Source organism: Cavia porcellus, unplaced genomic scaffold (genome assembly GCF_034190915.1).
Source record: "Cavia porcellus strain 051 isolate PalLab524CR breed Dunkin Hartley unplaced genomic scaffold, mCavPor4.1 scaffold_25, whole genome shotgun sequence".
Taxonomy (NCBI): domain Eukaryota; kingdom Metazoa; phylum Chordata; class Mammalia; order Rodentia; family Caviidae; genus Cavia; species Cavia porcellus.
Genome location: NW_026947508.1, coordinates 6,857,438 through 6,872,559, shown reverse-complemented (window position 1 = coordinate 6,872,559; position 15,122 = coordinate 6,857,438).

Below are 15,122 nucleotides of genomic sequence, written 5' to 3'. Positions count from 1 at the left end.
AGTGTGTCCGCCACTCGCTGGCCTCCCTGACTGAGGGCCACGGGGCCAGCCCAGCAGGCTTAGGGACACCTTGGGTTGGTTAGGAGGTGCCATGAATTGGGAGGGAGCTCTCAAATGCCCTTGGGAAGAGGGTCCAGGACCAGTGGGCTGGGCTCTGTGAACCCAGCTTCAGGCCTGGGGGGACCTGGTGTTCCTCAGGGAGGGATCACCCGTCACTGGTCCATGGCAGCTCGTGGTCAGACACTGGGCGACAGGTCCTTCTATCCTGCTGACTGCAGCTGTGAAGGGGATGGGGTTCAGGCCTCCTCCCAGAGAAAGCTGCGTGCCAGCAGCATCCCAACCACGTAACTTGGGAAGCCAAAGCCTCTAATTAGCATCACTGGGTAAGCAAAGTCCTCCTTTTTTGACTCTAAATGGTTCTGAAGATGATCCTTAAATTCCCACATAGTCATTCAAGGAATCGGCCTTTGATGCACCTCAAGTTTCTGAACCTGGAGCGCACCCAGCCCCACTCTTCCCTGTGGGCTCTTCAGCTGCAACACAAATGCCACAGAAGTAGGGAACCGGGGCTCACCCTGCCGCTGCCACTGGGCGGGTTTCCCAGGAACAGAGCACGCTTTGAGGCAGCGAGCTACTGGGGGAGTCGAGGAGGGGGCGGCTCGGAATAAATTAAACATTTGCCAAGCTTTCGAAGCAGCTGCTACCAAAGAGGGGAAATGCTTTAATTAATAAAGCGCAGCCGGGGAGAGGAAGCTGTTTTCTGATGCTGAGCCTCGGGGCTCCGAGAACAGCATAAACAGAGCAGAAGCCGCTGCCCCCTGCCAAGGCTGTGCCAGGGAGGGCCCCGTGGCCCCTTGCAGGGCCTGCTTGCAAAGGCTGTTCAGCTGTCCAGCGGCCCCAGGGACATGAGACCTGTGCTGTCTGGCTTCAAAGCCCTCCATAGTTAAGGCCACCCCAGGGTGACACTGGACAAGTCATTTCCTCTTGGGACCCCGGGTTTCTCATCTCTGGTTCTCATGCTGGGTCCTAGGGAGCCACCGGATTCCTGGAAGATGTCTCAGGGATGTCTTTGGGGACCAGAGTACAGGCAGGTGGGGCTCTAGGCCCCAAGCCCCTTCAGCCAGAGAGATTTTGCTTTCATCTCCTCATATAGCAGGCTTCAAGTAAATTGGCCTTTGAAGAAAACATGGCAGATTTTTCTAAAAACTTGAAAGCCATTGGCTTAGATGTTCTGTCCGATCTCTTCAGGAGGCTGGGCCTCAAGTTAAAGAATTCTCCATTGGCCAGTCAGCCAGCATTTGCCACAACCAAGCACCCAGCTGCATTGGATACTAAACCCTCAAAGGAAACCAAAGAGGCCCCATCTTATTTCCAGGGTCCTTCAGGCTAATCCAAGTGCAGCAGATACATGGCACACAAAGCCTTGCCTATTACTGTGTCCGTGGTAGACATTACTAATCCACAGAGTTTTCTGTGACCTCATACCTTTCTCAACCTGGTGCTGCTCCAAGAAGCCTCTATCAATTGATTGGCCCTGGAACAGGAAAATGAATCCTCTCCATTTCCTGTGTGTCCATTCTAACAACAGAAATTTCTCAAAGATTCAAGCAGAATCCCATCTTTGTTCATTTAGACAATGGGTACTTATTGTGCACCTGCTGTAGGCTATTTACTGAGCACCTGCTACGTACCGGGTTCTGTTCCAAGAGCATGGTATCATTTAGCCAGGAAAAGAGACAGATGACAAACATGTATACAACTATAAAATTAAGAACATCTGAAAGGGTGAAAAGTGAGGCAAAAAGAAAAGAACTTGATGGCTACTTGGCCTTAGGAGGAGCTACATGGTAGCACATATCTGAGTAATGGGCTGGACGCAGCCATACAAAGGTCTAGTGAAAGATCCATCTCAACAATGGCAACAGCCGGTGCAAAGGCCCTGAGGTAGGATTGTGTTGTGTTCCAGGATCAGCAAAGAAAACACCAGGGCTGGGGCTTGGAAGAGGAAAGAGCTACAAAATGGGATGGAAGAGGCTAAATCTTGAGGGTCTTTGGACCATTGTCAGGAGTCTGAGTCTGAGGGACATGGAAGCCATCAAGCAGGGCCTGACTGATTCTAGAAAGCTCCTTCAGCAGTGCCAGACTGGACTGTGCTCAGTGGGATTTCCCAAGCTCACCGCAGAGTCTGCTCTTGCTGGATCCTGGTCACAGGTGGAAGAGACTGCCTCTCAGTCGCCCCCACATCCATTTCTGGAGACTTCTGCCTGGGGAGCCTCCTGCTCCCTTCCACGCTCCCTCCCAGCGCCACCCCGGGTGACCCTGGCGTCCCGTGAGGCCTGCATCTTTTCCAGCTCAGCCCCCAAACTGCCCTTGAGTGTGTCCTGCCTCCTCCCTGATGTCCCTGTGGATGGCGCTAACGTTGACCCGCCCCAGGTCATGCAAGGGGTGAGCAGGAGAGGAGGGACTGTGGTCCAGACCTAGCCCGCCCCGAACCCCGCCACACACCGCTGGACCCCCAGCCAGCCCCTCCCAGCCCGGGCACCCACGATTGTTCACAAGGGGTCCACGCACCCTCTCCCGATCGCCTGCAGAGTGCGTAAGTGATGTGTCTCACCCGCTACCCAAGACCAGCTCTGAGGTCTAAAGACGCGGCTGGGATTCGTAGCGGGGAGCTCTGTGTATGCACGCCGGCCGGCTTCACAGTCCCGCTGTTGGGTTGAATGTTCCCAGTCACTGAGTGAGAAATCACAGCCGCGCCATGTGGGACCCCACGGGCCAGCTGGAGGCGGACGGATGAGGCTTTGGAGAAGATGTTCATAGCCGGCGTCAGGCGGTGGGAAAGGCGGCTCTCAGAGAAGCCGGCTCGGCAGGAACCCATGTTTGCAAACACGAAAGGAGACAGACCACAGCCAGCAAGGGGACCGCAGGCAGCTCCATCCATTTTTCCCTTTGTGCTCATTGCTTTTGTGACCCGGAGCCTCAGTCCCTAAACCGAATCACATAGAAAGAGGAGACCAGCAAGATGGAAAACCAGAGAGCTATGGGGGTCCAGTAGAGAACTCCCTGCGACATCTCTCATGCCCTGGCGGGAGGTGGGGAAGCCAAGTCCTTGGGGCGGCCTGGCCTGGCCCTGATTCTGCAGCCTGGTGGGAGGGGCACAGCTAGGGCCCACGGGTCCAAAGCTCTGGGCTGCAGGAGAGCCCTGGGGCTTCACGCAGCAGCTCAGGACCCTCCGCCAGCCCCTCCCCAGCCCTGGCTGCAGCCCCGCCAATCTCTCTCACACTCATGCTGGCCTGCCTGGGACAAAAAGGCTTTGGCTCAGATGACAAGGAAAAAAAAAAAAAACCTCTGTTCTCCGCTCAATCTAGGGAATGAAAGTCCATATAAACAGCATCTTATCGGCAGCTCCGACACCCGCCCCCTCCAAGGCTCTTTATTTTACTCAGCTAGCAAATTTCTCCCGACAATTACTGCCTTTGACGAGTGTGCCGGGCTGCAGCGGCCAGGCGGTGGGCAGTGTGTCCTTCACATCCTGCCTGTAGGAGACACAGCGCCCGGCCTCCCTCGGGAGCAGGACAGATGACGGGAGGTGGCAGTGGCAAGCTGAGTGTGACACCCAAGCCACCACCCGAGGCCGGCCGGAGCAAGCCCGCCTGCTGCTAAGAAGCCAGAAGGACCTTAGACTTGACTTCCTGCGTCACACTCGGGCCTGAGGGGGTCCCCCAGCCCCTGCTGCGGGTGCCAGAGCGCCCTTGGCTGTGCTCGCCTTCTTTGTGAGCCCAGGGATCTCCTGAGAAATGGGTCTGTCTCAAGTTTCCTGGGCAGCAGTGTTGACCTGGAGCCTGGGAAGGGACAGAAAATATTGCCAGGCACAAGCAGCCTCGGGGAGCTCGGTGGCCTTGCCTCAGCCGTTTGCTCTTCTCTCCAGGGGGCTGGCATGGGCTCCCCAAGCCTCCGGGAGCTGTGGGAGCTGCCCCTGGCAGGCAGGTGGGCAGCAGCAGGCACGGGGCCAGGTTCGAGCTGCAGGAGGCAGAGAGGATGGCAGGTGACCTGGTGACCCGTGCATGCCTGGGTGAGAGGCTTAGCCCTTCGTGAACTTGGGCTGGTGTTTCCGTCACTGTATGGGACGGTTCCAGGGCCTTCGTGGACAGGGATGGGTACGCTGCAGCCAGACCACCTCTATCATGGCCTGGGCAATGGAGGTCAGCAAGGCCCAAGGGTGTGAGCTGGACAGGGGCCGGAAGCACCCCCAGCAGGGACCTCAGCTGATGACCCTGAGCCGAGTATCAGTGAGTTTTCTCCTGGTGTGCCCCAGTCCCATCACACACCCAGGGCAGGGAGGGACTTACCATAGACCCCGGACCCCACACTCAGGCATGCTGGGGTTGCAGGGCAGGGATTGTGCCTTGGGCCAGCGCATGCAGGCCTGCCCCTGACTGGCCCCACTATAATGTTCCAGAGTAGAGGCAGAGGTGACTCATTCGTTCAACAAATCTTTGCCGAGCCACTGTGATGTGCTGCTGGCCGCAGGGCTATGCCCCTCCTGGGTCACCTCTCATTTCCTGAGAGGACCCCGCTGTAGTCGCAGGGCTGGGCACCCACAAGTGGCTCCCAACCAATTTTCCAAGTGGGTGAAAGTTCATCTCTCAGCTCCCTGTTGCTGCTGTTCTGCACCCGAGGAGCAGGGCAAGGCGGCTACTGGGGGCCACGGCCTCCGGGCCACGCAGCGAGCTCTGAGGACACAGGGTGACGCTTCCCCGGCCACCATGTCCCCCCAGCACGGCACAGCACCTGGCCTCTCCACACCTCTATGTGACACGTGTTTGCTGAGCACCTGCTGTGTGCCGAGGCTCTATTTTAGACCTCAGGGTAGGTCAGTGAAGAAAGCAGACCGAACCCCTGCCCTTGTGGAGCTTCATTTGAATGGTGGGAGGAATGAACAAGCAAAACAGAGCAACACAGAGGAGAATGACAGGAGCGATGGTCAGATGCCACTAGGGCGGCCTGTGTCAGCTAACTTCTCATCGTGAGGACAAAATACCTGACATCCACGATTTAAGCCAGAGAGCTGTACTTGGCTTACGGTTTTAGACGGTTCAGTTCATGGCTAGTTGACTGCAAGGCAGGAATGGCACGGCAGGAGAAAGTGCTTGTCTCGTGCAGTCTGGCAGCAGAGACACAAGGGAGGAGCTGGGGGGAGTCACAGCCCGCTCTCACCTCCTCCCACCAGGCCCCGCCTCCTAACAGCTCATGCACCTACCAGCTCATCAATGGATCCATTTATGGGCAAGCATGGTGGCCCCCTGATCCAATCCCCTTGCAAAAGCCTCATTTCTGAACACAGGAGAATTGAGGAGACATGTTAGATCTATATCATTACAGGATCTTTTAGATGTAATTAAATTAATGATCTTTAGGCGACATCACCCTGGGTTAGCTGAATGGGCCCTGAATCCCTATAAAAGAGAGGTAGACATTCCAGAGAAGACACAGATGCAGGGAAGAGAAGGCCACCAGAAGACACAGGGGGAGGTGGCCACAAGGCAGGGAACCCTGAGGGCCACAGGAAGCCGGAGCGGCAGGAGGGGTCCCCCTGAAATGTGGCCCAGCTGACCCTGGCTTCCCATCTCCGGCCTCCCCACCCTGCTCTTTCCACCTCCCACATGGGTGGAAAGCTGTCCCTGCAGCCCCGTTAGGAGTCACCTGCCGACACTGTGTGGGCTCACAGCCTCCCGCAGGCACCCAAGTGCAGAGAAGCTGCAAGCTGCTCCGGGTCCTACGGGGGTCCCTGGCCACTGCACTGGGCACAGCTGAGTCAGGAAGGCTGAGGCGGACGGAAGTGTCAGGAGGCTTTGTCCATTACCAAGCCAGCCCTGGGTAAGCACTATGGGAGACAGACACCCCAGGACAGGCCTGCACTCCACAGCTCACTGTACAGGACAGAGCACAGAAAAGGGATGACAAGGGACTGAGCCAGACAGGGGTCCACATGCGGGGCTCAGTAGGAAGCACACAGCTCTGCATCACATTGCTGCCTATGTTTCATGCACATAAGAACCAGAGAGCATAGGCACTGATGTACCCATTCTGCAGACAGAGAAACTGAGGCTTGCTCAGAATCACAGAGCTGATGAGGCCAGGCCAAGGCTGAGACTCAGGTGTTTCTGGAGAGAAGGAAGAGCTGGGGAAGGGAAGGAAAGTGCTCAGGTGAGGCCCCCAGAACAACAGGAAGCAGAGTGATGATTTAAACCCTGGTGTTCACAAAGCACACATTCAGGTGGACATGATGTTCTGCGAGCTGTGTTCCAGGGCAGAGGGGACCAGGGAGCTGGTCAAGGGCAGGACAGGGGCTGTCTTCTCCTTGTATCCGAGGGCCACATGCAGGGGGAACAAGGGAGACCGCTCAGAAGTGACTCAGTCCCCCCTGCCAGGGCCCTTGGTCCCCAGGGAGCTGCCCAGGCCACTTCCACCTCCTCCAGCCCCAGGCCCCAGGCCCAGGCCAGGCCCTCTCGGATGAAGACCAGCAGCCTCCACTGCCGCCTTGGGCTCTGCCTCCCACCCTCTCCTCCTCCTCTGGATTAATATTGTCAACGCCGCCTGAGCAGCATTAGCCACCTGCTGACGGCTTATTTTTAATTGTTTCCAAATACGCGTCCCAGTGATCATGCAGCTCTAAATAGGAGGTGACGGCAGGAGCAGCGCCTGTCTCGGCGACACAGGGAAGGAGGGATTACACGTGCCCGGCAGCTGCTGCGGGGGCCCGGCCCCGGGCTCCATGTCGGGCGTTCTGTCTCATCTTGTAGCTGTTCCTAATAACTACATCAGGCCAGCGAGAGGAGCGGGGAGCTGACACCTTCCATGAAACAGCCGCGGAGACGGGGCCCTGGGGAGGCCCAGCTGATGGGCGGAGGAGAAATGGAACATGGCGTGGGGGCCAGTGGTGAGTCCAGCCCGCAGCAGGTGGTGCACACGCGTGTGCCTAGCTGGGCCTGGGATGGCCTTGGTGACTGCTGACACGAGGCTGGGGATGGGCGGGAGCCGGGGAGAGACAGGAACAGGGGGAGAACAGGTACCCCTCAGCCCCCAGCCCTGCTTTTTAGCACTTGCAACACAAATGCACACATGGGTACACACACGCACGCACGCACACACAGGTACACATGCATGCACACCTGGATATACACAAGCATGCATACATGGGTACACACGCACACACACATGGGTACACACACGCACATGCACACACACAGGTACACACACACACACACACACACACACACACACACACACGTACACACGCACCCCCTAGCTAAGCCCACCCAGTCAATCCCTGCCAGCAGAAAGCGAGCCCCCGGTGTGGGAAGGGCTTAGGCCTTTCCAAGAGTCTGATTATCACTGTTGCCTCTCTGCTGAAGAGTTCAGGGCTTCCCGCCTCCCTCCCCGCCCACCAGAGCCACACTGGAGCCCCAGGTGAGGGCTGGCTAGGGGCAGGGAGATTCGGTGGTTAAGAGTGAAGCTGGGGTGACTGGCATGGGTCACTGTAAAGGACCCAGAGCAGGTTCTCTGGCCTCTCCAGGCCTTGGCACCCCATGCCTAAGCAGGGATGGGGAGGTTGGTACCCCAACATTTTGTTGGCAGAGCTGTTGACAGGCAAACTGCGCTGGACACAGAAAAAAGCACTCAGTAAACGTTGAGTGCGGCTGTGATTAGGACTGCAGAGGAGTTAAGTCCCACTTCTATCTAACTGCTGTGTGACCTCAGGCAACTTCCTGCCCCTCTCTGACCTTTAGTGCCTACATCCGTGGTGTGAGCTTCTGTAGCTAAAGAGAACTTTGGGGTCTGGCCCCAACCTCTAGGAACTCGGCTGTCCCACAGCTGGGGCAGAGCTGGCATCGCGATAGGGACAGTGGAAGTCACAGGAAACCGTGTCGTGCCAGCAGCAGTCCCCACACCCAGCGGAATCACAAAGCCAGCTCTGCCCACAGCCCAGGCCTTGTGTATCGCTGTTTCCCCAGCACCCAGCATGCACTGTGCATGCAGCAGGTACCCAAGAAAGGTGAGCAGGCCGGGCGTGGTGGTGCATTCCTATAATCCCGGCACTCTGGGAGGCTGAGGGGGACCATGCGGGCTGAAGACAGGAACCTGAGCTCATCAGATGTCAGCAGTGCTGAAGCTCCGAGTGTGGAGATCATTTAGGGAGCGAGTTTGGGAAGAGACCAGGAGGCCAAGGACGGTGCCCAGGGGCCCACGGTGTTTAAAGGTCACGCTGATACAAAGAGACAGAGAAAGAACAACCAGCCTCAAAAGAAGAAGAGGAGTCCTGGACGCTGGGAGGGGACAGGGTGTGGCACAGGACATTAAGGAGCCACCAGTGACCTGGACAGTACCAGAGACGGTGGACCCATGCGGGGGACCCGGGGAGCCCAATGGGGTGGACAATTCCTGGGAGCAAAGGACCTAGGACGGCAAGCACGGGACCTCCTGGAGGGCAGAGCCACGGGGCAACGTGACAGCATGGCGCGGAAGGAGGACTCGGGGGACAGGGGTGCTGGGAGCGGCCGGTGGAGAGCAGAACAGATGACGCCTCAGAAGAGCAAGAGGAGACAATGGCCACCCCAGTAGGAAGAGGACAGGAAGAGGGCAGAGGTGATGACAGTGTCCCCGGGGAGCAGGACCCCCGGGCTGCAGCGCGGGTCCCCTGTGTCTGCACCGTGGGAACATCCTGCGCAGGCGCAGTGGGCGGGTGTAGGCTGAGGGCGTGGACGCCAGGCGGTCAGCGGAGGGTCTGAGTTTTCTGATCATGCAGCCCAGGACGGCGGGAAGAGCTCCGGAGGGGCCAACTGTCCTCATAATCAGCAGTTCGATCCCTGCCCCCAGCTCCTCCGGAGTCTAATAAAGTCCGGCACGTAAGGGCAGTCAGTGGGCATCACCATCAAATTGCAACGCGATCGCTCATAATTGCCCTGATCGCTGTGGCCCGCAGCGGCTCCGCCAAGGAGACGCCGGGGGGCTGCGCTGTTCCCGGGAAGGGTGCCCCTTCTTCCCTGCGAGGAAGCAGGGCTGAGTGGCAGTGACCTTATTAGCGAGGGAACATTAAATCTGCTGCATTTGCCTTTTTTTTTCAAAGCAAATGGCTCACGAGGGCTGCTGCGTGGTAATTATCAGTGGCCAGCTGCTGGAGCAGACCGCAGCTGCCCTGCACTCCGGGGGACCGGCCGAGCTGCCACTTGGGGCTGCCACACCAAGGAGCCCAGCACCAGAAATAAGCCAGGGTGGGCAGGAGGGCTTCCTGTGGGGGGCAGCCCCTCGGTGGCTTGAAGATGGTTCCAGCCTCATTCCAAGCTCCCTCCAGGTAACCCACAGGCCAGGCTGGGAGGAGGGAAGGGCACGGAGGAGGAGGCGGTGATGGAGGACACCGTTCAGCTAGTGCCACCTGTGTGCAGGCCCCAGGGGCTCCAGGCAGGGCCTTTGCCTCGCAGGACCCTGCTCACCCCCACAACAAATTCTGGGCCGGGGTCGATTCCTCCAGCTTCATGGATGACAGTCATGAGGGTCAGAGAATCCGGTGGCCTGTCCACTGTCACACTCGGAAAGAGAGGCAGAGCCCACAGGACTGAATTCCAGCCATGCCACACTTGGTGTCACAGGCCAGGAATGGGGGGAGGCGCAGGGCAGACAAATCCAGAGACTCGGAGCCTGAAGGAGACCGTGCCCAGATGCTGAAGGGAGTCCAGAGCCAGACGCCACTTCCGCATGTGGGTTCCGGACCTGCAGGGACCGCGTGGCAGCAACCATGTGTCAGCCAGGCACGGTGACACCGACCTGCAGGCCCAGCACTCCGGGAGGCTGAGGCAGGGGCATCGCAAGTCCAGCCCAGCCCAGCCTGGCCAAATTGGTCAGAACAGAAGACAAAGAGCAGCAGGGCTGTGGCCGGGTTCAATCCCAGCTACTACAAAAGAGAAAAACGGAACGCTGTGTATAAACTTCCTGTCACCACGACAAAACGCACAGACGGGTAGCCACTTCGAGCACTGGGGGTTTAAACCCAGGGCCTCTGCACCGCGCCACATCCCCAGGCCTTTGTGCATTATGTACTTTCTGCCAGTCATACTAAATTACCCAGAGACTAGAGACCCTTCTGCCTCAGCTTCCCAGAGTGCTGGGATTACAGGCGTGTGCTGCTCCCCACATTTCCCTGTAAAGAGGGTTCTGGGAAGCTTCTAGATTCTGTCCTGCAAATCCAGATAGGTTCTGATGACTGACACTCAGAGTGTGTGCCTCATCAACAACCCATAAGCTGTCCTGCCAGTAGACCCACCAGACCCCAGAGCAAGAAAGGCCACGCCCAGACCCCAGGGCCAGACAGATACTTGAGGATTCAGCTTCAGGCTGGCAGGTCTGAGGTCCAGGGGACACCGGGGACACTTAGGGAGTGCCAGGGAAGTGACATGAAAGAGGAGTCAGTGTGGCCTTGTGAAGATGACAAGCCTGGGCTGTACAGACAGACAGCTCCATCTTCTCCTGCTCTGTGGTGCTGGGCAGGGTACCTAACCTCTCTGTGCCTCCACCTCCTCATCTGTAAAATGGGGATACAGGCACCTGATTGCCGCTGTGGCACAGTGGATGCAGAACAAGGCCTGGCACCAATCTTAGATGCAGGGCATCACCATCACATCAGAATGCGTGTACATCAGCTCAGCACCCAGTGGGTCTCCTGGCACACTCTGTGCTGTCCCCATGGCCTCCCTGCAAGGTGCATGGTGTTGCGCCCATGGGAAGAGGAGCTCCCAGGGAGACCTGGGGCATCATAGGGTCAGGAATGATTGCAGACTCTGGCTGAGCCCTGTGCAGGCAAAATGCTCCCGGCCACCGAGGGCCAGGTCCTGCCCCTCCCGAGACAGTGCAGCCTGGGACCCTGACCTCCCCAGGAAAGGTGGCCCAAGTGTCAGGACCAGAGGGGTGCAGGCATGGAGTTCTAAAGGGCCTGAGATTTTCAGGGAGCTGGAAGTGACCTCTGGTGACTGAGGCTTAGGACCCACTGAGCCCACGGTGCCACAGATGGTGGCTCAGGGACTTGATTTCCACCCACTACACAGGCAGAGAGGACAGCTGGCCAGGCCCAAGGGAGAAGCCAGGAGCCGAGCCTGCCCCTCAAGCAGTCAGGGGAAAGAGGCCGTTTCCTGTATGGGGTGGATGGGAGGGAGTGATCTTGATCCGTGTGGCCCAGGACAGTGCTCCAGGAGCTTGCTAAGGTGAACTGTGGGCAGCTCGTAGGGGTCTGGGAGGACACCGCAGGGCCCAGGACACTCTGAATGACCTTGGAGAAGTCCCTTCTCCTTGCTGGATCGCCAGGCTCCCATCTGGAAAAAATAGGTGTGTGGGCCCTACGGTAGGCAGAATCACACCCAGTCCTGGGACTGGGTTCCCTTCTGTGGCCAGAGTGTGGATGCAATTAAGGATCTCAAGATGAGCGATTATCTGGATTTCCCAGGTGGGCCAGTGCATGGGAGGACCTGTCCAGGCTGTGGCCAGACACACATGGCCCTGCTGGCCTGGAAGACAGGCACCAGGAGAATGGGCTGAGGCATACAGAAAAGCAAAAAGATTCCCCCCTGTCGTCCCAGAAAGGCAGACAACACCCTAATGTTAGAACAGCAAAACCCACAGAGACTCGTGACCCCCGAAATGCAGGGCGATAGAGTTGGTGCACTGAGCCACTACTGGGTCATTTGTTACAGCCGTGGTAGGAAGTTAGCGCGCCATGCAGAGATGTTTAACTCGGGGATGGCTCGGGGTGGGACTCCACCCTGCTCTGTCCGGAAGGCTTCCTGCCCTGGTGGGAATGTTTTGCATCCGTGCTGACCAGTGGAAGCCACCAGCTTGTGAAGCTGTCGCACACTGGAAATGAGTGGACTCAGCTGCGGAACCGTTTCATTTTCTCTGATTTTAATTTAAATCGAAATAGGCACTTCTGGCGGGTGGTTCCCCTATGGCACCGAGTTCTGCCCCAACAGCGCCCTGGGGCACTCAGAGCTGAAGTCCTGGGGAAGAACCTGGAGCCGAAGCGTGAGGTTCGTGAGGGGTCCTGAGGGCCAGATGTCCCGCTGTCCTCCGCTTGTCTGTGGGTCTGGCTAATTAGGTGAGGACTTCCCAGTGCTCTGGCCTTGACGGAGTGCCATCCCCACAACTGGGCACCTTGGTACCAGCAAGAGCCAGGACACGAAGTCTTAGCTGCAGGGAGGTTGCGCTGGCCTGAGGGGCTGCAGCTAACGGCTCAGCGAAGATGCAGCTCTGCAGTGCCGCCCTGCACCAGGGCCTCTGCTGTCTCAAAAGCCCGGGCCACCAAGTCCCTTAGGTCAGACTCCAGATGGACCCAACCCCAGCGGAGCCCGGTTTCTCAGACAGAAAGGAGTATCCCACGCCACTAAGAAGCAGATTCGTCACTTCTGAGTCACCTCCAGGACCCTCCAGGATGCCAGAAATCCTGGGAAAGGAGCTCGTCAACACCCTGAATGTCACAAGACATTGGGGTGTGCACCTTTTGAGGGGTGCCAACAGCTACTTTGGATGTTCAGAGGGATCTGTGACCCCCTGAAAAGTTTAGAAAGTGCCCCGCTTCCCACAGCCTTGGAGAGAGTCTCTGCACCCCTCCAGCTCACCCCTGGGAAAGAGAAAGCCAGGAATCAGATGTACTTCCCGGGGAGACCAAGCGGGGAAGAAGGCGGGCACGTGTACAAACAGACTGATCTCCAGAAGAGAGGAATTACACGAATTACAATTGATTTTCCACCGCTAATGAAGCATGAGCCCGTGTGATTGCATCTTGAAAAGATTTATAATTATTCATTGAATCTTGGAAGGTAATTAAACTTCATTAAACAGAGACATGACAAGACTTCAGAGCACACGAGACCTCCATGCAGGGTTCTGATCTCAGGACAGGAGATGAGAGCCCGGGTCCTGTTGGGCGGGAGATGGGCAGGGAGAGGAAGATGGAGAGAAGGAAGGAGGAACAGGGGGAGGAGCAAGCAGGGGAGGAGGGAGAGGAGAAGGAAGGGGAAAAGGAAGGGGAGGAGTTCTGATTACCTGCCCTGCTCTTTGGGGATCCTTCTCCCAGGATTCCCAACCCCCACAGCCTCTTCCCATCCCTGCCCTGGCCCCTTCTCCCCTTCTGCATCATCTGCCCTCCTGCTCCAAACTCCTGCTGAGCCCAGGCCTGTGGGAGGGCTTGGAGGAGGGGCCTTCCAGATCTGTGGGCACCCAAGCCAAGTGAGATGTGGAGGAGCCCTTAGCATCCTGTGTGAGTGTGCACATATGTGCACCAGAGAGGGATGTGTGCACATGTGTGCACCAGAGAGGGATGTGTGCACACGGGCAGGTGCCCTGGGAGGCCCAGTGCATAGGTTCTGGAGGACCATCGGTAGGGGGCGCACCAAACTGCTAACTGCGGCCACCTTGGCGGGGGAGAAGGGATGGGAGCCATGAGGGGGGTTTCACTGCTGCTAGTAATAAGTTCCCTTGGCATAGAGTCACACTGCAGATGAGTTTATATCAGTTAATTAATTAAGGACATTTAACTATCGACAGCTGTGTACGCCTGAGAGGCAGGCTCTGTGCGAAGTGTACAAGGACAGAGAGGTGACCTAGGCAGACCCAGTGTTCCCTAAGGAAGAGCCCAGTCATGTGCACGTGTGTGTGTACGTGTGCATGTACACATGTGCACACGAGGGCTCACACACAGTACATGGCTGTTGGTGTAGAATGCCCAAGGCTGGCAGGGGCCTGGCTCTGCCTTCCTAGGTGGGCAAGGTCCAGTCCCTTCCCCTTAATCAGCTCCTGTCTTCTGTTTTGGGGGTCCCCTTCTGAGGGCGCCTCCATCACTCCACCCATCCTGATGCCTCACGGAGGATGCCGTGAGACCCCTCATCGTGCCAGGTACACAGGTGGCTGCCAAGGAAGGGCTGTCCCCAAGGCCGAGGTGCAGGGGTGGGGACAGGCCCCCCTAACCGAGGCTGAGACCCCACATCCTGAGCCCGATGGTCTGGTCTCCCGAGAGGGCTCCAAATGTCATCCAGTCACTTTTCATTTTATTTTTAAGTACTGGGAATTGAACTCAGGACCTTCCTTCCGAGCTATCCCCTTGGCTCTATTTTTAGTTTGAGGCAAGGTCTCCACAAATTGCCCAGGTTGGACTTGAACTTCCTCAGGCTCTCAGAGTGCTGTAAGGCCTACAAAACCGGGCCCAGCTGCGGTCACTTTTGAAGGACCCTTATCTGTGGGGGGCTCCCGAGAGCCAGGGCTGCATCCAAGGCTCCCTTTTTCCCTTTAGCTGAAGCCAGAACTTGGGGCCCAGTGGGTTCTGGAGGAAGCGTCCGTGGCACAACTCTGTGGACAAATGAAGCAGAAAGAAAACAGGCTGCACAGCTGACCTCTGGGGTGCCAATCCAGGGACACCTGAAATTGCTGGATGCTTTTGAACGCCTGGCCAGGCCGGTGGGACAGTAAAGAAAAGCTTCAGCAGTCGGAGAGGGCAAGAGATGCGATTCCAGAGACGAGAATAAGCTGGCACTGGAGCCGGCACCTCCCCGGGGCCATCTGGTCACCCCGAAGCCTGGGCGTTAATGTGCCACATTAGATGGGCAAGATGCACAAGGCAGGAGGGCACATCCCCCATCTGCACGTCGCAAAATCTCCACACAGGATCTGAGAAAAGCTCGGCTGGGCTCCGGTGGGCAGGGAAAAAGGAACAGGAAAAAAAAAGACCCAAGGAAAGAAACAGGAAAACATAATTTGCCCTCTGTGAGAAACGCAACCAGACGCTGTCCCTTGTGAGTTCAGCACCAGAATCCCTTCTACTCACGTGGCCTAGAAAGCTGTAAGCAGAATACGGGCAGTGACCCCTGGCGGGAGTACACTCAGGTCTGTCTCAGGCAGCATCCCCTGACCCAGTCCCCAAGGATCCCGTAGAAAACGACTTCCAAGACGCATGCAGTCGGCGTGTTCCGGGTTGGGCGTCTTGTCCATATTCTTGAGGTTCTAAACAAAGAGCTGAGCTGGGCACCCGAGGGTACCAGCAATATTGACAGTTTATTAGAAAGAGAAAAGCCGAGATCTGCCCCCCA